This window comes from Eptesicus fuscus, chromosome 13, assembly GCF_027574615.1.
Source record: "Eptesicus fuscus isolate TK198812 chromosome 13, DD_ASM_mEF_20220401, whole genome shotgun sequence".
Lineage (NCBI taxonomy): Eukaryota > Metazoa > Chordata > Mammalia > Chiroptera > Vespertilionidae > Eptesicus > Eptesicus fuscus.
The window spans coordinates 9,947,446-9,970,684 of NC_072485.1; the positions used below are offsets into that span (position 1 = coordinate 9,947,446).

The 23,239-nt window shown below is 38.8% G+C and overlaps 1 pseudogene; it reads right to left on the bottom strand.

Moving 5' to 3' along the window:
- LOC103303783 (jun dimerization protein 2-like) overlaps positions 1 to 22,968 on the bottom strand; it is a 38,519-nt pseudogene extending 15,551 nt beyond the window's left edge.
- Positions 22,969 to 23,239: the final 271 nt, after the last annotated feature.

Here is a 23,239-nt window from a genome sequence, read left to right on the forward strand (position 1 = left end):
ACTAAAAACCGGTTCTAAGCAAGTTCAGAGCCCAGACTCCATGGAACAGTTTCCACAGATAGTTCCACAGGCTAAATTGCAGTAACCTATATATTTCTCTCACTGCATTAAAGCTGGGGACAGTGTTTTATTTATCTTTGTGTCCTTGCAGCAATTTGCACAATACCTGGATTGTAGTAGATAGATGATCAACACAATGGTCTCACTATATGGAGAAGAAAGATGCTCTAAAACAGGCGTCCTCAAGCTACGGCCCGCGGGCCACATGCGGGTGTTTTTGCCATTTTGTATTTTTACTTCAAAATAAGATATGTGCAGTGTGCATAGGAATTTGTTCATAGTTTTTTTTAAACTATAGTCCGGCCCTCCTCCAATGGTCTGAGGGACAGTGAACTGGCCCCCTATTTAAAAAGTTTGAGCACCCCTGTTCTAAAAGGTTCATTGAAAATGAAGATGGCCCTTGATTTACCTTATATTTTGTCTCCTCGATATGGCTCCTTCTTGATCTTTAGCCTGAACACAGTTTCTATTAGAGGTTTATAAGTTATTATAAAATTACTTAGAGATTTTAAAGCATTGTATGTGTCTGAAGGAATGCATTGAGAAGTTCTAGGGGAAGCTGGAAATCTAGTAGTTAAAAGAAATAAATCCTTCACTGCAGCCACAATAAATTTTCTGAAGTACAAATTTGAACACTTAATTTGCACATTTACAACTCTTTACAAATAATATTTCTTAGAATAAAACATAAATTAATTAACATACTTGACCAGGATATGCATAAAATAGACTGCTGAATTTTTCAAGTTTATTTCTCCCACTTGACTTGCCTGGCTGATTTCTGCTTAGCTTTAGTGGTTCTGTTTTCTACCACAGACCACACTTTAATTTTCCTGTTGGGAACCATCCTGTCCCCATCCTCAGCCATGTGGTCTGAAGGAAATTGTGCTTGATTGGCTGAAGTCAATCTACATATCTATTCCCCTTGGCCAAAGATTATTTCAGGGGCAATTGACATGTTACATAGGCCTAACTGAATCAACACATTTTCCATTCTCCTTGCCATAGTGATTGGTTCAGACTGGGAGGCTAATTACTTGACCTAAACTGGTCTAAACCCATTAAACCTCATGAATTTTCCTGGGAATATGGAGACACTAAAGCTCTCTTACTCTTTCAGCCTGAAATTTCTTCCACTGTGTTAAAAGCTTGGAACTTGGGCCCAGGATTTGAGCATGGGGTTAGTTAGGAGAAGAGTTGGGAAGAGAGAAACAATATGTAGAGCCTGGATAATGAGCAGACCAGAGCAAATAGAGACAGGTGATAGATCTGATATGAAGGAGCTAAGGCTTATCTAGCTCACTGACATTTCAGTCAATTGTGTATACCCTGACGCTCTTACTGCAAATGTGGAATTTATGGAAAGGTGATAAAAAGCATATAGGCAATAATTTTTGACATAATAGCTTTATTAAAGTATAATGTACAAACATACAAAGAAACCCTAAACTTATTAACAGTCACTCTTCGTTTGCCCCCAAACCATTAATCTATTTGCTCTAGACAACCATTAATCTATTTTCCATACTTCCTCTATTCTGGATATTTTATATAAATAGAATCATTCAATAGGTGGCCATTTGTGACTGGTTTCTTTCACTTAGCATAATGTTTTCAAGATTTATTCATATAGCATGTATCAATATGTAATTCCTTTGCATAGCTGAATAAAATACCATTGTGTGGATAAGCAACAGTTTATTTAACCATGAAAATTTGGGTTGCTTCCACTATTTGGCTATTATGAATAATTATGCAATGTACAAGTTTTTGTGTGGACGTATGGTTCTCTTGAGTATGTAACTAGAAATAGAATTGCTAGGTTATATGGTTAACTCTATGCTTAACTTTTTAAGAGACTACCTATTTAAAAAATGTCTGTGAAGTGTCATTTTACAATCCCACCAAGCAATGCATGTGGAATCTAATTTCTCTTATTTCTTGGTAACAATTTGTATTATCTGTTATTTTGTTTAAAGGATCGCCATCTTAATGGGTGGGAACTGGTATCTCATTATGGTTTTGACTGGCATTTCCCTGATGGCTAATGATGTTGAATGTCTTTTCTTGTGGTTCTTAAACATTTGTATTACTTCTTTGGAGAAGTGTCTATTCAAATCATTTGTCCATTTAAAAAGTGTCTTTTTATTATTAGGTATTAGTGTTCTGTTTATATTCTGGATATGAGTCCCTCATCATATCTATAATTTTTAAACAGTTATCCCATTCTGTGGGCTGTGTATTCACCTTCTTGAAGGATTTCTTTGAATCACAAATGTTTTTTAATTTTGATGAAGTCCAATTTGTGTATTTTTTCTTTGCTGCATGTGCTGTTTGTGGCATATATAACAAGGCTTTGACTAACCCAAGGTAACAGAGGTTTATTCCAATACTTTCCTCTCAGAGTGTATAATTTTAACTCTTATTATTAGGTCAATGATCCAGTTTGAGTAAATTTCTGAGTATGTTGTGAAGAAGGGTAACAACTACATTCTTTGCATTTGGATATCCAATTGTCTGACAAACATTGGTTGTAAGGGCTATTTTGTTCCCCCATTGGATTGTTCTGGAACCTTCGTCAAAAGTCAATTGACCATAAATACAAGAATTTATTTTTTGGACATACAATTCTGTCTGATGAATCTATATGTCTATCCCATTCCAGTACCACACCTTATTGATTACTGGAGTTTCATAGTTAGTTTTGAAATCAAGAAATATGAGACAACATACTTTGGTCTTTTTCAACATGATTTTGCCTATTATAAATCCCTTGCATTTTCAAATGTGTTTTAGGATCATCTTATCATTTTTCTACAAATGTGACAGCTGAGCTATTGATAAAGATTAAGTTGAATGTGTAGATCAATTTGGGAGTATTGCCATCTTAATAGTATTACTACTCTTCTAATTCATGAGCATAGATTTTATTTTCATTATCAGGTCTACTATAATTTATTTCAAAAATGCTTGGTAATTTTCAGGGTATAAGTTGTACACCTTTATATTCAATTTAATACTAAGTATATTAAGTTTGATGGTATTGTAAATAAAATTGTTTAGCTTAATTTTATGTTATTTACTAGAGGCCTGGTGCATGAAATTCGTGCACAGGGTGGGGGCCCTCAGCCCAACCTGCACCCTCTACAATCCAGGAGCTCTCAGGGGATGTCCTACTGATGGCTTAGGCCCACTCCCCATGGTTCTCTGCTCTCTGCGGGCCTGGAGGTTTCACTGCAGCCATGGAGATGAAGCCCCCATGCCCTGCTTTCCGCTTTCTGCCGGCCTCCCCATGCGCCATGCCCTGCAGTGTGCTCTGTCTGCCAGGCCTGGGGGCTTTGAGGAACTGACACACTAATGCCCTGCTGTCCAAGCTCTGTTTGCAGGGCCTGGGGCTTCCCCTCTGCTGTGGAAGCCGCCATGCCCTGCTGTCCCAGCTCTGACTGCTGTGTCTGGGGGCGGATCAAAAACCCCTCCAGAGGTGGATCCAACTTTGCTGCTCCTGCCGACAGGCTGGACACTCCAGCAGGGGAGAGGAGCAGACTGGGCGCCGCCATCTTGATCTTCTCAACAACGGCCCCATAGGCCACCCTGAGTCCCGCCCCCCAGCCTCCTGCCGTCCCAATCGTGGGCGTAGCTGAGTGATGCTTATTTGCATAGTACCCTTTTATTAGGTAGGATTGTTGGTTTACAGAAATACAATTGATTTTTGTTTATTGATATTGAACATTGTAGCATCACAGATCTGGATTATTAGTAATAATATTTTTTTGTAGCAGATTCCATGGATCATATATATACAAAACTGTGTCATCTGAAAATAGAGATAGTTTTACGTTTATTTTGCCTAATTGTCTTGGCTAGAACCTCAAGAACAAAATTAAATAGAATAGATAAGAGGTTAGACACTCTTGTCTTATTTTTTTGTTTGTTTTGCTATTTAATAATGTTTTATTTTATATTTATGTGAGTCCAAGAGTATTCTAGCATAAATGCAATTATTCTCTACTACCATGTGTGGCCTAATACATTATATATGTTTTCAGTAAACTTATTTTTGTACTTTGATAATTATAATTTCTTTCCTGAGTTTATTATAATGTACTAGTGCCCCAGTGCATGTATTCATGCACATTAAAAGGAAATTAATTAGAAGGTGAACAGCAGGGCAGGACTGGGTGAGATGGGGCAGACATGCCTTAGAGCCAACCTCCTGCAGTCCCTTCCTGGCCTGTCACACATGGAGTGGTGCCGTGGCTCAAAGGGCATCTGCAGAGTAAGCAGGGTCCCTCTGGCAGGTGGGGTCCCTTGGCCTGGCCTGCAGGGATTGGGCTGAAACCTGCTCTTCAATATCCCCTAAGGGGTACCAGATTATAAGAGGGGAGTTCTCAGGTGACACACCCTGGAATCAGGCTCCCTCCTCTCTGGTTCCAGGGTGCTTCATCTGAGAACCACTGCTGCCAAGTCACCGCATCTGGACAGCTCCTGTGTTAAGTGTCTGCCCCCTGGTGGTCTGTGCGCATCATAGTGGTGGGTCGGATGGTCGTACGGTTGGACAGTCGCTTAGACTTTATATATATATATATTTATTTCACTGTTTTCTTTTTTCTTAAGCATTTTAGACTTTCACCATTAAGTATCATATTAGCAGGGTTTTTTTGTTTGATGTCCTTTATCAAGTTGAGGAATTAGACTCCATTCCTAATTTTTAAAATATTTTAATATTAAAGAATGCGGGATTTAGTTAAATGCTATTTTGTGTCTCTATTGAAATGATCATGTGGTTCTCATTCTTTCCCATTGATATGGTGAATTACATCAGTTAACTTTCTATGTAAAATAAGTCTAACATTCCTGAGATAAATTACATTTGATTTTTTGTTGTATAATCCCTTTTATATGTTGCTGGATAAATAGTTTCCTTAATTATCTTCTTTTAAGTTCTATCCATTAGGAAAATGAAAGTCTCTAATTTGTTGTTGTTGTTGTTGTTGTTGAATTGTGTCTTCCTTAAATTCTGTTAGTTTTTGGTTCATGTATTTTGAGCTCCATTGTGAAGTACATAAATGTTTATAATTGCATTGAAATATTTACAGTTCCCTATCAAATAGATAAAACAAATTATTAGAAAGTCCTTAGAAACCAACAATGTTATAATAAATAAATAACAACCTAATTTTGTCTAAAATGAATTTAGGACATGTACAATGTATAACTAATACTCATTTAAAATATATTTTTCATTTAAGAATATGCTTTTTATTTCACTTACAAGCATGGGTAAATGAGTTTTGAATATAATGATAAAGAGGGGGAAGTTATCAACTCTAAAATTATACTTAATAGTATGCAATACAGGCAAATTCCTCCTTTGTCTGTATTAGTACTAAAGAAATTGTGATGATATTCTATGTAGACACACTCTTATAGTCCCATACTCTTATTATTCAAAGGAGTCCAGCAAGAGGACTTGTAACTCAAACCCTTTGTAACTTCTAATTTGTTATGTCCTATATAATAAAAGGCTAATATGCAAATTGTCCCCTCTACCAGCAGTTCAACCTGGAGTTTGACCAGGGGGCAGGGTCTGTTTGCCAAATGCTTGCAGCCCCTCCCCCTGGCTGGCCTTGTCCCTTCCCCCAGTTGGCTCCTCCCCTAATCACCCCCCCATCGGGGCTGGCCAGCCAAACCCCACCCATGCACAAATTTGTGCACCAGGCCTCTAGTTTTTGAATAATTGGTCATTTTAACATCATAATACATCCTCTTATCTCTAGTAACTTTATTTTTGTCTTAAAATCTATTTTGTCTAATGTTAGTAAGGCACTGCATCTTTCTTATGCTTGCTATTTATATGATATTTTTTCTCTTTTTTAATTTCAACCTATTTATATATGTTTGGATTTAAAGTATGTGTCCTATAGATAGCATATAGTTGGATCTTGTTTTTTACCCAATCTGACAATCTCTGACTTTTAAATGAGATGTTTGATCCATTCACATTTGACATTATTATTGATATATGTGGGTTTATGCATTCCATTTTACCTTTTGTTTTCTGTATGCTTATTTGTACTTTGAAACATATAGAATTTCCTTTAATCATTCTTTACTCTTTTGTTTTTAAGTGAATATTTTCTAGGGTAATATTTTAATTCATTCAATGTTTTTTCACTATTTGATCTATTTTCTTAGTGGTTGCTTTAGGGCTTACCAAATATATCTTAACTCATCAGAATCACCTTCTGATTTATACTTACTGAGTTCCAGTGAGATATAGAAATGTTAATTTTATAAAACTGTATTTCCTCTTCCCCTTTTTGGTGCTATTATTATATATTTTATGATTTAAATAATTCCACTACTAGAATTATGTACATATTGTGATAAGTACAGTTGCTTTGTAAATCAGTTAATGAAAAAAAGGAATATACATTACTACTATTTCTTATTATAAAAAATTACCCTTAACAAATCTCTTTTATGTGGTTTCAAATTACATTCTAGTGTCACTTTCATTGTAAAATATTTCTTTATATGTTTTTTAATAAGGTGACTGCTAGCAATAAATGTACTCATGTATATTTTTACTTTTGGTTTGTTTCTTTTTATAACTTTTACCAGTTTTGTGTTTTTTTTTTCCACTGAGGAGTGGATACACAGAGCTCCTTATACGACCATTCCTAAATGATACATTTTTAAAATCTATATTTATTTATGTTTCTGAATGCAAATATGAAGTGGCGGAGTCAAGGGATATTATTATTTATCACAGTAAAAGCCGTGCTTTTTACATAACATTTCTTTTACCTCAGGGTGATGTGACACGGGTCAAATGGTTAGACCTACAGATATGGGGATTGTACTATTGGAGAAGAGCCCCACAATTATGAATCTATGAATTCATAGAATTTGGTGGCACAGTAGTTCTCCATTCCTGAGAGAAGGATATAAACTAGTCTCATTAAGTAAACCAAGTCTCCACAGAAAGTAACAAGTTAAGTCCCTTGGTTCTTTCTCTTTGGAATGAGAGTAATTCTCTGTAGTGGGATTGATAATACACCTGTCTCTAGTTTACAACCTCTGAAATGTCCCCATTGTTTGGGCTTTATCTGCCTTTGAAATATAAGTACATTCCTCCACAGAGGTAAATCTCTCTGGAGTTTTCTCACTATATATTTTTTGTCATCTTTAATCACCCAATATTTTATCTCAACTCAGGTTCCATTTTTATTGCTTAAAAATCCTCACCATGAAGACATTTTAAATTATTGATATTGTTTCCAATAGCAAGTAATATATGCTTAATTAATTGATTATTGATATTAAGGCCAGAAATACACTACGATAGAATTAGGACATATTTTCCTCTTTTTATTTTTTATTGTAGTACCTGTTTTCCAGCTGCCAGGAACCACAACTAAGGATAGCATTAGCATTGCCACTTCAGCCCAATGTCACTTTATAGAAAATATTATCTTGGGAAATGTGTAAACTGTCTGGAGCTCAGTGTCTTAAACTTGGGAACTAGATGGATATCTGGATAACAAAGATCCCCTCTAGCTAAAATTCTATGGCTTGTTAAATAGAGAAGTACCCTCATTAAAACACACAAAATAAAACAAAACAGAAAGCTTATCCATCATGCCTAGCATTATTGTTATGGGGAACAAAGACATGTTTCAAGTTTCAAATGGCTTCAACTCAATCTGTTGTAACACATTTCACAACTAATTATTAAATGTCTCATTTAATAATTGAATTAAATGTTGTGGTAATGTGAATAGTTCAAGATTGGTTAATCAAATGATCTCTCACAAAAATTTGGAGGATCATTGCCAGATAATAGTCTTGTTTTTTCCTCCTCTGAAAGGCTGATGGGTAGACATCTCTTCTATGTGCTTGTTTGGAAGATAAAACTCATTAATAGGTAATTATAAACAAAAAATAAACAAATATTAAACAGACTTGCAGAAAGAAGAAAATGGGGATCATTTGGACCTGAAAGGTAAGAACAGCTCTATGGTTTTCTCAGAAATTTTAAGGATTCCAATTAGAATGCACTATGAGTCCTATTTAAACTTTCTGGTTTTGGTTGTCTGAAGAACCACTTAATTCATTTATTCCTTGTATAATTTCACTTGAATGATTTTCTGTTACAACTAGTTATGTTATAATGCAACATGCGCAATCCTAAAAATCACCGCACTATGCATAATCATGCAATAAAAAATACAGAGCTGATGATAAATGTGAAGTTAAAAGCAAAACCCTCAAAAGCTTCATGATTGACACATTACAAAGAAAAGGTGAGAACATAACAAAAATGATAGCCCAGTTTTACACTTGTTAAATGGCTAAGAAAAAGATAAATACTGCAATAAATATTGCACTTTATCGTGGGTGTGTGTGTGTGTGTGATTTTTGTTTGTGTAAATGGACGCCCTTCGGATGGATTGAAGCTATTGTGTTATTGTGAAGTGGTAGATGAAGAGTTACACAATTTGTAATTGTGTATGGCCTTAAAACCTGAGGCATTTTTGGGGGTCTTTTTTGCCTGTGAGATATAATTCCTTCAAAGCATGTGTTTACAGTAGGTAACTGTTTCAATCAAAACTGAAAATGTAGTATGTTTTATAACCATCTTCAATTAACTCCTGTATCACTTCTGGAAATTCCGTTGCTGCTTTTAGTCTTCACTTAGGCTTTGCACATCCGCTAAAGGTTTGGCAACTTGATTGATTATTGCAAATGCCACACCGGACACTTCTAATGCTAATAGGAGCTGCTTCTGTGGAGTTTGGCATTTTCTGTTTAAGGTATTAATTTATAGATTGTGCTTTTTATTTGATTGTGAGAAAACTTGTTTCTGATTTTTTAATGTTTGGTCCTCAATGTATGAGCTCGAAAATCTTCCCATCACTTTTATTTCTTTAGGCTCTATTCTTATTGACTTTGCAGTGTTTGGAGTTGTTCTCATCATAGGTATGTTTTTTATCATTTTTTAAATTTTCACAAAATGTCTCTGATGGTCCCCAGTGTGGATTCCTTTACACTTGCTGCTTGGGTGCTACCACATGTTCTCCTGTTTCTTTCATAGCAAACTTTTAAAAAATACTTAAAGCTTTTTTTTTTTTTTTTTCCATGCACTGCTTCACATTTTTCCAACCAGGACACTTACATATGTTTGAGATGTTGAAAGAATGTCCACAAATGTTGAAGAATAGCAAAACACAATCTTTTAGGATAACTCATGCAGTGAACAGTGAGCTGACAGAAGAGATTTGCAGTGTGCATATATGCATTTGTATATTCCTCTAGGCTCAGGTCAGCTGGGTACAGTTTTCTGTATTCACTTAGTAGTTCTTGGAGATCAAATTGCGTATAAGCAAATTAAAATTTGTTCCCCTTGTCCCCCCCTAATAGATGAATTGCATTGGAACAAATTGGTCCTCCAAACAAGTGTAATAGCAGAATTGAATGCACTTGCAACCCAAAGGATCTTCATTTGATACCTACCTGTGTCTATTTTGTAGGCAGAAATATGGAATGGCTTTAAAATATGTTTTTAAAATTTTAATGATAATTGAAAGTTGAGTCGATTTTGAGGAGTTTTGGAATATATAGTGTTAAAGTAAGTGATCATCCTGTAGGAAGAACTATTTTTTATTTTATGAATAAGAGCCCAGACTCCATAGGTGCCTTCTGTGGTTGCATCAGCATATTAGTATGTAACTTTAGGTAAATTATAATGATAAGTGATTGCTGCTATTATCTTTAGAGTAATCACTAACTCTTTCAACTGACTTAATGGGGAAAAGCACAGTCTAGAAGTACCTATTGTTAAAGTAATTAAAAATTGATCAAGAGAGATTATCTTTACATAATAAAATTATTGTAATAATACATAATAAATATAACATTAATGCAAATAAAGAAACTCTTGCTTATTTTAGCATTTACCCCTGTTCTGTCTTGTCTCCTCTCAAGCTTATCGTGTTGAAATACATCATAAAAAGAGGGAATAGGAACAATCAATAATAAATAGCAAAACTAAGTCCAATAAAATCAAAGTGTCTTGGTATTGGAATAGGACTTGGCAAACATTTTCCTTAATAAAGCAAATATTAAATATTTAAGGCTATGTGGGCCCCATATAGTTTCTGTTGAAAATATTTAAATCTGCAAAACAATACAAAACTGAACCACTATGCTTGTGTTCTAATAAAATATTATTTACAAAAACAGAAAATGATCCATATTTGGCCCCCTAACCATAGTTTGATAACTCCTTTCAATAAATCATTTAAATTTAAAATATGATTTTAGAATACCTAAATTTCTGTGATAGTGCTAATCTGTATCAGAGATGAAAAAATAACTTTATTTCAGCAATCCCACATCTAATATTATCAGGTTACCTAGATAGATTTAATAATTCATATAAAACTCTGCTTTAGTGGTTCTCAAAATTATTAACCTTGACCCTCTCAACTGTACTAAATCGGAGCCTCACCTCTATAGTGGCTAATGTAATTGGTCTTGGGATGTGGTCCAGGTATCCATGAAAAAACAAACAAACAAAATAAAACAGAAAAACTACGTGTGACTCAAAGATGCCGGAAAGAATGAGCCAAGGCTCTAATTAAGTCACATATATTTTTTAAAATATTTGATTGATTTTTTACAGAGAGGTAGGGGAAAGTATAGAGAGTTAGAGATATCGATGAGAGAGAAACATCGATCAGCTGCCTCCTGCATACCCCCTACTGAGGATGTGCCCACAACCAAGGTACATGTCCTTGACCAGAATTAAACCTGGGACCTTTCAGTACACAGGCCGACGCTCTATCCACTGAGCCAAAAACGGTCAGGGCATTAAGTCACGTATTGTTATTGAATCATTTGTCCATGTATAGACTGCCATTTGTTAAACTTTCTACTCTACCACTTTTGTCTTTTGACTTTGGGCACACCACTTACTATGGCTGTGAAGCAGAGACTAGGAAGCAGTGTTGTCCTCAGTAAAATAGAGATGAGGTGGCTACTGCATAGATGGATCTATAATAATCATTCTATATAACACTTGTGTTTCAGATTAACTGAGCCAATGGGGGATTGTATATGTTGCCATTTTCTAGTGCTTGAGCATATTTTACCTAAAGAGCAGCCCAGACTTTATGGATTGACTAATCTCATCTAACTAACCTTAATATTTACTAACATTTACAGGGTTTCTTACCTCAGCAATGTTGCCAATCTGAACTGGAAAATGCTTTATTGTGGGGGCTTGTTCTGTGACATGCAGGATACTGAGCAGCATTCCTGGCTTCTACTCACTAGATGCCTCTCTCCCTGAAGCTGTGACAATAAAAAATGGCTCTAGACATTGCCAAATACCCAGGGCAAAACATCAGTTGAGAAACACTGATATTGGTTCAAATAATATCTGCGGTATTTTATGAGACTATTACACCAATGACTGTGGTTGGCAGTCTCTAGGATGGCCACCTCTGAGCCTCACCTCCCTGTATTCATGTTCTTATGTAATCTTTTCTTGAGTGTCAGATGGACTTAATGATCTGTTTCTAACCAATTGTCCATGGCAAAAGTGATGGAATACCACTTGAGACACAAAGTTATAAATGGACAATGCATTCTGTCTTATTCACTCTCTCTTGCTCTCTCCCTTGCTCCCTGCGATGAAAAGCAGCTGCCATATTGTGCAAAGAACCAGGTGAAAAGAAACTGAAGAAGGCCTCCAATCAAAAGTCAACAGGGTCTGAATTCGACTAACAACCACTTGAGTGAGCTTGAAAGGGGATCTTCCTTCACGTGTCTTGAAATGACCACAGGCCCAGTGACACTCAGTTTTCTGCCTGTGGGAGACCCAGTCAGAGCACCCACAGACACTGTGCCTGCAATCTGAGCTCAGGAACTATAACATAGTAAGAATTTGAGTCTTAAGGGGTGAGGTTTTGTGGTCTTTTACTATGCAGCTATAACTAATGTTGTTATATGTCATTTAGTTAAATAGAATTTACTAAGAATTATTAGAATTCCTGATTTTGTTTATTTTATAATACAATTTTCAGGGATCTAAGAGATCTAGTGCTCAGTTGTTATGCTTTTTTGTTGTTATTTTATAAGTTTTTAAAATATTTTATTTTAATTTACTGAGGTATAATTCATATACAATATCCTATTAGTTTCAGGTGTACATAATAATGATTTGATATTTATGTATATTGTGAAATATTCCCTATGATAAGTCTAGTTACTGTCATCATACAAAATTATTACAATACTATTGAATACATTCTCTATGCTGTACATTACATACCTATGACATATTTATCTTATAACTGGACATTTATCCCTCTTAATCCCCTTTGCTTATTGTGCTGCCCCCCCAAACCTCACCTTCTATGGAAACTATGAGTTTGTTTCCTAAATCTATGAATTTGTTTCTGTTTTATTTTGTTTTATATTGATTTCAGAGAGGAAGGGAGAGGAAGAGAGAGATTGAAACATCAATGATGAGAGAGAATTATTGATTGGCTGCCTCCTACACACCCCGTACTGGGGATTGAGCCCACAACCTAGACATGTGCCCTTGACCGGGATCAAACCCGGGACCCTTGAGTCTGCAGGCCAACTCTCTATCCACTGAACCAAACCAGTTAAGGCTGTTCATATTTTTTATTTGTCAGTGGTGGGAGGCCTTTATTTCCTTTTCCTAATTTATTTAAAATATCTAATTTATGCTCCCCAAGACATATAGAGGTGGGGATGATGTATAGGAAAAGCAAAGTGTTTGTGCCAAATAGTAAAAAGTGGTGTGCATCATAACAAAACATCAAGAGGCAATTAGTTTTAGTATGTACTAAGTATGCTGTTTCAATACAACAACAAAAATATGAATTTTAAATGAAAAGAAACCTCTTTGATGAATCTGAAGAAGAAATAGTGCAAATGTAAATTCTTGAATCAAGGAGAGAATGCAGAACTGCTCTATGTCAATTTTGGTCTCATATTATCAAAAAAAGAAAATGATTGCTAATTTATTAAAGATTGGGACATAGAACTAGCTGGGCAGCAAAGGATTGACTGAGCAGCTCTAGAGTGCACATTCCAAATAAAGGTCTGTCTTCGGAACTGGCCCTTCCCAATTTCCTGGGAGATAACTTAGAATGTTGTGCCTGATGAAAATGTTTTTATGTGCCAGAGGCCTTGGGCCCTAATGTGCAGGATTGACAGATAATTTCATCCTAACAATATGATTTATGATGAAACCTATTTCTGTTGTAAGGGTGGCTAAAGTTTGAGAAGTTAAGGTTTGTCAAGCAGGTGACGAATGCCTACATGATTGACACCCAAAATAATCTCTGTACTCCAAAGTTTAGGTGAGCTTTCCTTGTTGGCAATAGTTTTCCTGTGCTGTCACACATTGTTGCTAGAAGAGTTAAGTGTGTTTCTGTATAACTCCATTGGGAGGGACTCCTGAAAACTTGTGTCTGGTTTCTTTTATTTTTTATCTCATGTGCCTTTTCCTTTGACTGTAATAAATATTAATGTGAGTATAACAACTTTTCAGAAAGCTGTGAATCCTTTTGGCACATCTTCAATTCTGAAAGTGATCTTGGGAATCCCTGATAGAAAGCAAATAGGAGAATTATTATAAATGCATTTGTGGTTTCAGCTTTAGATGAAGTATACAGTAAAGCACTGCACAGTAACTTGTGAATTATATCATATCAGAACCACTTCTTGAGGTGTCAGAAAATAAGTACCAGAATAGCTGTTATCATCCAACGTGATCTCAATTTTCCAAAGAATCAATGTCAGAAATTACAGATTCTGAACACACTCTACAACATGCCAAGGAACAGGCAGTGAGCTTAGTGAGAGCAAGAATTATAGAGCAGATGTTTTTATAATTGTGGAACCTAACATAGCACATGACACTCAGAAGGTGGTCGATAATTGTTAAAATGGGTGAGTTTAAAGAATCTAAAAAGAGAAGGGATCAGCACAGATGCAGAGTCAATATGGAAATATAATCACACCATTGGCTTTTTAAAGAAGGTAGTATCTTATAAGATTGGCCAAGCAAAGGATAGTCACAAAGATTATCTGGATTTCAGAAAACTTAAAAAAAAATTATTGTTGGAAGGATTACATATATTCCCTTTTTTCTTCCATTGACCACTTATAGACATTCCCCCAACCCCAGCCCCAGGCCTCCACCACCCTATCGTCTGTGTCTATGGGTTCTGCATACAAGTTCTTTGGTTAGTCTCTTCCCACCCACCCCTCACCTTCCCTCTGAGATTCCACAGTCTATTCTATGAAAACTGTTCAGATATCTCATGACTTATTTGTTTACAAGTTGTAAAAAATGTAGGGCAGATGAGAGAAAAAATCAAATTTTATCAGAGTCTTATGATAGCACATTCAGATGATTCAATGATGGTTTCCCCAGAGTGATTACATAGGCCACCATCCTAAGCCTTGTCCTATCTAACAGTTTTATCAGTGACTTGGATAAGAATAAAAATATGTGCTTATAAAAATTTCAGATGACAAAAAGCTGGGAGAAATAGCTAAGATGCTGTATAACAATCAATATTTGAAAAGCTCTTGACAGCAATTTGTGTGAAAAAACTTCAGGATTCAGTTGAATACTAACTCAAAATAAATCAGCTGTGGCTGGCAAGAAAGTTAAATAAATGTGTGTTGTATGTAAATGCAGGTATATATATATATATATATATATATATATATATATATATATATATATATTTCAGTTGTGGTTGTTGAAATAACCTCTTACAAAATCAGTGGAGCTATAGAAGCTACTTAACATAAGTTTCTTGTTTTTTCTATATATGTCAGCTATTCTTACACTTATGATTACTATGATTAACCATGGGGGGGGTACATAATCATAATTTAGGATTCACCAATGTCTAAGAATTCTGGTGTGACTAAGAAAGCTGTTGTCCTAAATGGCTTTATTAATTCAGGAAAGTACAAAAGTATTAGAGCTCAGGTCAATAAATATGTATCAACTTTTTTTAAGTGACCCATTTTAGCAAGAGTTGTATGCTAGTGGTTGCTTTAAGATCAGAGAGGTGGGGGGATGGGATGGATGCCCTGCCACAGAGCCACCTGTAGCAGGAAGTTGGAAGCTGGAAGATTATGTAAAATGTTAAGAGCAAAAAAATCCCTGTGTGAGAAGGGAAAGGGAATAACCCCCATGTTGCCTTAAAGGCCTCAAAATTAATAAATGAATATGTGTGAGAGGAATAAAGAAATATAAAGTTTTTAAATATTTGCTGGAGCATTGGAGAGAATTAGCATGTGAAAATGGTCTCTCTGTGACACCCGCCACCCTCCATTAAAATCTTTTAGTCTCACAGTTGCTAGGGGTCCTCTCCCGTCAAATCCGTGTGTGTCTCTACTGGACCTGTGCTCTCTGGAAAGCAGAATGCCCTTCGATGAGTCAAGGGTACCACACACTTCATAGCTTGTCTCCTTTGTTGCCAAGGAACCTGTAAGGCAAACATATGAGTATGTGATTACCTTTGCTGCTAAGGGCCTGGGAACGGCAACGGAGGTGCATACATTCATAGTCTGCTGAGGCAGCTGGCAGGAAGCTGTCTGTGAAGGTGTCTGCAAGTGCAGGGGGCAGTTAGTTCTTGCTCAGTGAAGAGTGCCTCTGTTTGTTTTACAGAGAATAGATCCTGAGAAAGTCAAACCAGCATGGTTGGACTGGATCAATAATCTCTGTGCTAACATGTGACAGCAAATTTGGTTTCTAAATGCTTGGAAGGGAAGTATGGCTTAAAGCCTCAAAAATAATAACAATTATATTATTATTTCAATTATAAAATGTTTACAAAGTAATATATATATATGTATATATATACACACAAAATATATATATACATATATATAAAATAAATTATGAATAAAATATAATTCTCTGTAGTGTTACCCTTTGAAGGTGGTGCTATAATTGCTGTTTCCAGTTGTCTGAATGAAAGTTAAAAGTTCATTTATCCATACTACGTTATTTGAAAGTCATTAAATAGACTTGTTAACCTCTTAGGGCTGAGAGTCTAAGGAAAGAAGAGAAGGAAGTCCAGGTTTCCCTGCTATGCAAAAGTAGAGTGTTCCCTATAAAACCATTTCATAAGCTGAAAATGGCTAAATCGAAGAAGCAGGTACTTTAGGACACATCTTGCTAATGGATACACAACATAAATCGACATAAAGCACAGATGCTCACAGTCACAGATCAAAGCTATGGCAGCTGGATGCTGAGCTGCTGAGTGTAGTCCTGGGAAGGAGCGTGGCCATGTCCCCCACCCTGCTCCAGGTGTGCGCTCCTCCACAACAGCTCCCTGCGAAACAAACGCTCAATGCTGTTTTCGCTTTTTGCCGTTTTGTGACCTTTTTTTAAAAGTGAAACCCCCCTTTGATTTCCTTTGGTTAGCACAAGCAGATAATAATGTTTAAAAGCAAAGTGCCCTACAGCAAACTTTTGAAAAGCAGGGGATTACTGTATATCCTCAATTAAGAAATATTCACTATCAATAAATTGTTACTAAACAACATCCTATTTTCCTCAGTAACCTGGCTCATAAAGGGGAGAACAAGTGTGTGTGTGTCCGTGAGGGAAAGAGGGATAGATTACAGACAGAGAGAGAACTGCAGCTGATTTGCCTGTTAGCACAAAAAGGGAATGGATTTGGAAAAAGAAGGCAAATGGATAAATAGCTTGGTTAAAAAATACTAGTAAATTTTTACAGAATTAAGTGTTGTCAGCAAGGATTCATTTCAATGTTGTCTTAGACTAGTTCCTTGGAAACAAACAGCTGGTGATTCCCAGAACAGAGGTTTATGGTGAGTTTCTCAGGAATGGCGCCCTAGGAGCTGAGGAAAGAAGAATTGGGTGAAGGGAGAATTTGAACTGCAGCCCAGTTACCAAAGAGGCCCTAGCTGATCCCCAGTGGGGGTTGTAGTAGCCCTTCTGAGTTGTAATAAGTTGATGGAAAGGGGTCCAAGCGTTTCACCTGGCCCCACTAAACAGTTGTTGGACGTGGGCTGCCCCTGGGTAAACAATGAAACATTGAGTGAGGGAGCTTTTCTTAACCGAAAGCCATTTCAGGGAAGGCATTTGTGAGCAAGCAGTGGCCAGCAGCAGGGAAGTAAGTGTGGAAGGTTGGGGTAAAGAAGGGACCACCTGGCCTGGACCCTGCAGCATCCACTCTAAGCCTCTAGATAAATCCCATTCATTATGTTATACAACTCTCCCAGAATTTGCATGTTTAGACAGAATAGTCATCAGCTTTAAAGAGACATAGCTCAGCCTCTCAAAATTCAGCAAGACACTCAAGTATAGACTTGGTAATCGAAAAGCATTTGAAGGTAGTTTAGAAGATGAATGGCAGGGGGAAAAGGTAGAGATTTTGAAAAGTAGAATCTTGGTCACAGGAAACAATAGTGGAGCCAACATCTGTACGTTAGTGTGCCAGAGAGATTGCAGGAAGAAACCTGCTTGGGGAAAAAAAATAATAATTCTAGACCAAGTTTCAAAGGTGCAGCAGACAAATTACAGAAGATAGAATTAAAATTGATTCAGCCCATGGGGTTTACCTCTATTCCACCTAAATAATACTGAAGAGCCAGGAGCAGGAATAATGAGAATTCATAATTTCTTAGCTGAAATGAAAGCCACAAAAGTCATCAGAATGATAAACCTACAAGGAGAGAGAGATGTGATTTATTTTTTATAAAACTCCTCAGTGCAACTCAAAAATAAAGCGAACTTTTCTTAGAGGCCAAGGAATAGAGAAGTAAAGAAGGCCGCTGGGGAAGATAGACTTTTCCAGAAAAATAACAGATCTGTCTATAAAAAAACCTCAAATATTCCCCCAGAAAAAGATTTAGTTCATGCAACCCCTAATTAAAGACTGTATATCTTAGATAAAAGATTGATATCTTTGATTTGCAAATGCATATGAATGATGCTGAAATATATTTTAGGATGTTTTTAAACTGTGGCATTATTGCAGACTTCTCTTTGTTGTAGGATTACATAATTAGCCCAGCCGGTGTTGCTCAGTGGTTGTGCATCACAGTTAGATTCCTGGTCAGGGCACATGCCCAGGTTTCAGGCTCTATTCCCTGGAAGGGGGCATGCAGGAGGCAGTCAATCAATGATTCTATCTCATCATTGATGTTCAATCTCTCTATTTTTCTCTCTGAAATCAATAAAAATATATTTAAAAATACATAATTAGACATCCAAATTTATACTTACTTAAAAAGCACTAGGATTTAAGTCTTCTTGCAAATGGGGTTATTGGGGATAACTGCATCTTGCAAACTTACAAGAGCACAGAAAATGCCACTGTGTGGTTAGTGGAAGAAAAATGCTGTCGTGTAGTTTCCATGGGGTAAAGTAGTTAATTTTATTGTTTCTGGAGCCTGGACGCCTGGATTCAGTTCCTACATTTACCACATACTAGGTTAGTTCAAACAAGTTACTTAAACTCTAGACTCAGTTCCCAAATCTGTAAAATGAGGAATATTCTTTGTAATTGCCTCAAAGGACTGTTAAGGATATTCAACACTCTAATGAATGTTTACAGCTTATTAGTGTATAGCATGTTTAATTATTTCATGAATGACAACTATTATTGTTATTGTTATTAATTTTTGTGGTGAGCAAAAACATTATCAAACTTCTTTAGAAGTTTACTATCTGAGAATGATAGTAAGTGTAGTTATAGAAGGGGTTTGTGAGAGTTTTGTGAGTAGACTCAATTAGGTTTCAGTAAGAGAAAGTTGGCATATGTCTCCCCATGAAATTAGTGTCTATCATCATTTTGAGAAAGCCCATCGGTATGTCAGCACACACTCAGTAGTTTTATGGAGTAATGGTTTGGTGGTCCTCACGGTTCTTCACATCCTACCTTATAATAGAGAAACATGCAAATTGACCACACCTCTGCTATGCCCATGATTGGGCCTGCAAGAGGCTGGGGGTGGGACTCCGGGTGGCCTATCCGGCCGTTGAGAAGACCAAGATGGCGGCGCCCAATCCTCTTAGTTCCGGGGGTCCCTGGGGCGATCGCCACCCTGGGGGGGGCATGGCTGGGCCGAGCCAGGCGCTCCCGAGGGTCCCGGGGGTCCCGGGGGCGATTGCCACCCTGGGGGGGGCATGGCCGAGCTGAGCCAGCAGCTCCTGGGGGTCCCCAGAGAGATCGCCACCCTGGGAACATTGCAGGCATGTGGTTGCTGAGACCCAGACCAGGCCTCTGGCCACAGATTCATAGCTTTGCCGAGACCTAGGGCAGGGATCTGCCTCATCTGCAGAGAGACAAAGGTTCTGCAGTGCCCCCAAGACGTGGGTGGGCCCAGCCAGGGATCAAGGGGCATGGAAGGACTCCTGGCAGAGGGGCAAGGACCCTCACCCCTGAGGCAGGGGGTTGAGGGGTGGAGCCACCTCAGTGAAGGGGTGCTGCACTGCAGGGTACTGGACTGACTGACATGATTCAGAGAAGCTCCCAGTGCTAATGGGCCTTGCTCAGGCAGCCTTCACACTTCAGAGGCAGTGACTACTGCTCCTGCCTTGACCCAAAAGCAAACTCGCTACACCCTGCCCCATAGCAGAGCATGCCTAGGCAGTGAGTGGAAAGCCTTCCACCTGCTTCGGAGAAGGGGGGGCAGTAAAGAATGGAGGGAGAGGAAAGAATGTGGAGCATCCACAATGAAGAGGTGCTTGAGAAAGAGGCTGGGAAGCCTGACTGGAAGGTTTGTTCTGTTTGCTGGGCCGCTGCCCCTTAGGAAGCGCAAAGAGCATGGCTCTGAGGGCTTCCTGAGTCAAGTTCCACAGTCAACTGGAATTGGCCTCAGTTTCCTGGTCTGTAAAATGGATGAAGCGTGTCCCAGTGCCTTCACTGAGCCTTTTGTTCAGTTGACGGGGCTGAGGGGTGACCAAAAAAAAAAAAAAAAAAGCTTCACAATGACAGACTTTATTCTGTATACTTATTGGAATCAGGGAAGAATTCTTATTGTGTACACAAATGAATAGGATCGCTGACCTTGCTGTAATTTTTATGAGAATGTATTTTGTTTTTCATCTAGCAGTAACTATGGTTACACTTATCCTTTTCTCTGGAAGGAAATGGTCAGAGCAGTTGTGTATCCAAATACTCTCAATTTTATTCATCTGTAATATAAAAGACAAGATACTAAATTTATAACATATTAATGCCCTTAAAATATTACAAAAGAATGAATGCAAGAATAAATCCAAATTAAGGTAAAAATTGGTGACAAGAAACTTAAAACATAACTTCATTGAGCAATATTTGTTAAACTATACAATAATGATAGAACCATTCTTTTCATGTATCATAAATGTTGATCTCCACTATTTTAGTTCTGTGCTTCTTTATTTTTACCTCTAAGTATATGAGAAGAAGAAAAGCAGAAGAAATAACTTCCACGTTCTTCCTTGTGGCAGTGATAAGAATATTATTATTTAAATAAGGATATAAAGAGTAAACCTGAGCCTACATTAGAACGCCAGTGAATATAGTGGAAAATCTTGATAGGCTTAAGAAAGATTTTTTAAATTTTATGTCCAGGAGAAACTTTCCCATAGACACAAAAATAGAGAGGATAGTGTAATGGCCCTCAATGTAACCATCACAGCCACAATGATTATGATAAATCTTTTTTTTTTTCTTTCTTATAATGCTCCCTCACACTCCTTGTCCCCTAATGATGTAGAAGTGAATCCCAGGCATTAAATATTTTAGAAATAGTATTTGAGTATGTATCTCTATATAATAACTAGAGGCTCAGTACATGAAAATTCGTGCATCGGGGGGTCCCTCAGCCAGGCCTGCACCCTCTCACAACCTGGGACCCCTCAGTTAGGGTCCCTAGGCCTGGCCTGAGATCAGGGCCTATTGGGGCTTTCCTTCCCCTGGCCACAGGCAGCTGGCTCCGCCCCCGCTGCTGCCACTGCTTGCCATCTGTGCAGCTCTGCCTCCCCCCTCCTCTGACACTGGTTGCCTCCCTCTGCAGGCAACAGGCGTAGGGTGCAATGGCTTGGCTGGCCTGGGCCATCCTCTGCAGGGCCGCACACCTGCCACAGCATCGCCGGTCGGTGGCCTGGGCCTCTCTCTCGTTCGTTCGTCCGTCCTTCCTTCCTTCCTTCCTTCCTTCCTTCCTTCCTTCCTTCCTTTTCCTTTCCTTTCCTTTCCTTTCCCTTCCTTCCTTCCTCCCTCCCTCCCTCCCTCCCTTCCTGCCTTCCTTCCTTCCTTCCTTCCTTCCTTCCTTCTTTCCTTCCTTCCTTCCTTCCTTCCTTCCTTCCTTCCTTCCTTCCTTCCTTCTTTTTTTCTTTTTTATTAGTAAGAGTAATGTTTACTGAGCAATACAAAACTGAGTACTATGAAGGGATTTTACCAGGATGGAAATGCAATGCACCCCACCCCTGCCATCCCCAACACCCAGAGACTACAGCACTTGGAAGTTACATGCAATGGCCATAACTGCTGAATATCTATTCATAACAAACAAACCATAGCATATTTATATTGTATCACATCAAGTGATTATAGAAAGCCATTTATATATTCCTTGTATAAAATCTTTTTTTTTGGTAAAAAATAAAAAAAAATTAAAAAAAAATATATATATATATAATATGTGCAGTTGAAAGCCCTGCCAGGACAGCCAGTCTGTATACATTCAGTGAGTATGTGCTTTGGAAGGGCACCTGTGCCTCATGCCCACAGCAACTCCAGCTGGGACGGCGAGGTTGCGCTCCAGCTGCCACGCCAGGCAGGACTGAGCTGGACCACGGTGGGTGGGTACAGTAGGGCCTGGCACTGTGCCCTTCTCCAGCCTTGCATCAAGATCAGGGTCAGGGTCAGGATCAGGGTTGGGGGCAGGCAGACTGCAGTTTCACTCTGAGTTCCATACTCAGACTAATTTGGGTTGCAACTTAATGGCTTTTCCTGGGTGCTCGGAGGTCCTTTGGGTGGGTGCCCTGGCGGAGAGGCCAGAGAAGTGCCCCCAGCTGCCTGGATGGGCATGTCTCTGGCCCAGAACCTCTGTCCTGCCTCCTGCAAGACTGGCCCCTGGCAGAACAGGACCCCCTCAGGACTACTTTGGTCTCAGCGCTTGGTCCTGGGTTTCATCAGCTTGGGTTTCTTCCCCTGGTGTGGCTGATCTGAGTTTCACAAAAAAGCCTGGCCGATGCTGGCTATTCTGAGCCTCATTGAAAAGTTTTTCATGTAGCAAGGAAGAGCCCTCTGGGATCCTCCTCCTTCTCCCCCTCCTCATCTCCTGCCTCCTCTTCCTCCTCCCAGCCATGGTCCCTTCTTCTCCAGCTGCTCCAGCAGTGGGTTGCCTTTTGAGTCGGGGTCTTAATGCTGTCGGTCCTGACGATGCAGGTGGGGCAATGCCGGCTGAGCATCAGGATGAGCTGCTTCAGCTCCTCCATCTGGGTTTTCAGCTCTACATTCATGACCTCCAGCCACTCAGATTCCCCTGCAGAAACTCCTTCTGCTCCTTCTTCTTGTTCCGGCATTGGTCTGCCGCCACTTTGTTCTTTTCCTGGTGCCTTTTCCTCCACTCCTCATCTAGCTCACTTTTCACAGGTTGAGGCCTCTTGCCCAGTTTCACCTCCAGGAAGTGCAAAGGGGTGATCATGGCCCCAGTGTTGTGGATGTCAGCGTATTTCAGCTCCTCTGCAGTCAGGGCTGAGCTGGGGAGTCTGGTCAGGTGGCTGAGCCCTGGCAGAGATCCCACAGTCATGGAATGGTCCTGGATCTTCCCAGGCATCATAGTAGGAGGAGTGGCAGTCCAGCCCTGCAGAAGCCAGGGGGAGAGGCTGTGATTCTGGGGCCTGAGCCAGGCTGCAGGCACCATGCCTGCTCAGGAGCCATCATGGCACCAGCCCCACCCTACAGCGTCCACCGCCACCAGCGCCTCTGGTCGCAACCGCCCAGCATCCCTCTTACAGGCTGTGGCCCAGGTTTCCATCTTTGAGGTGATTGATCGCGGGGCTCTGCCTGCCTGCCTCATCACCCCTAACCACTTGCTTGCCTACCTGATCACCCCTAACCACTTGCCTACCTACCTG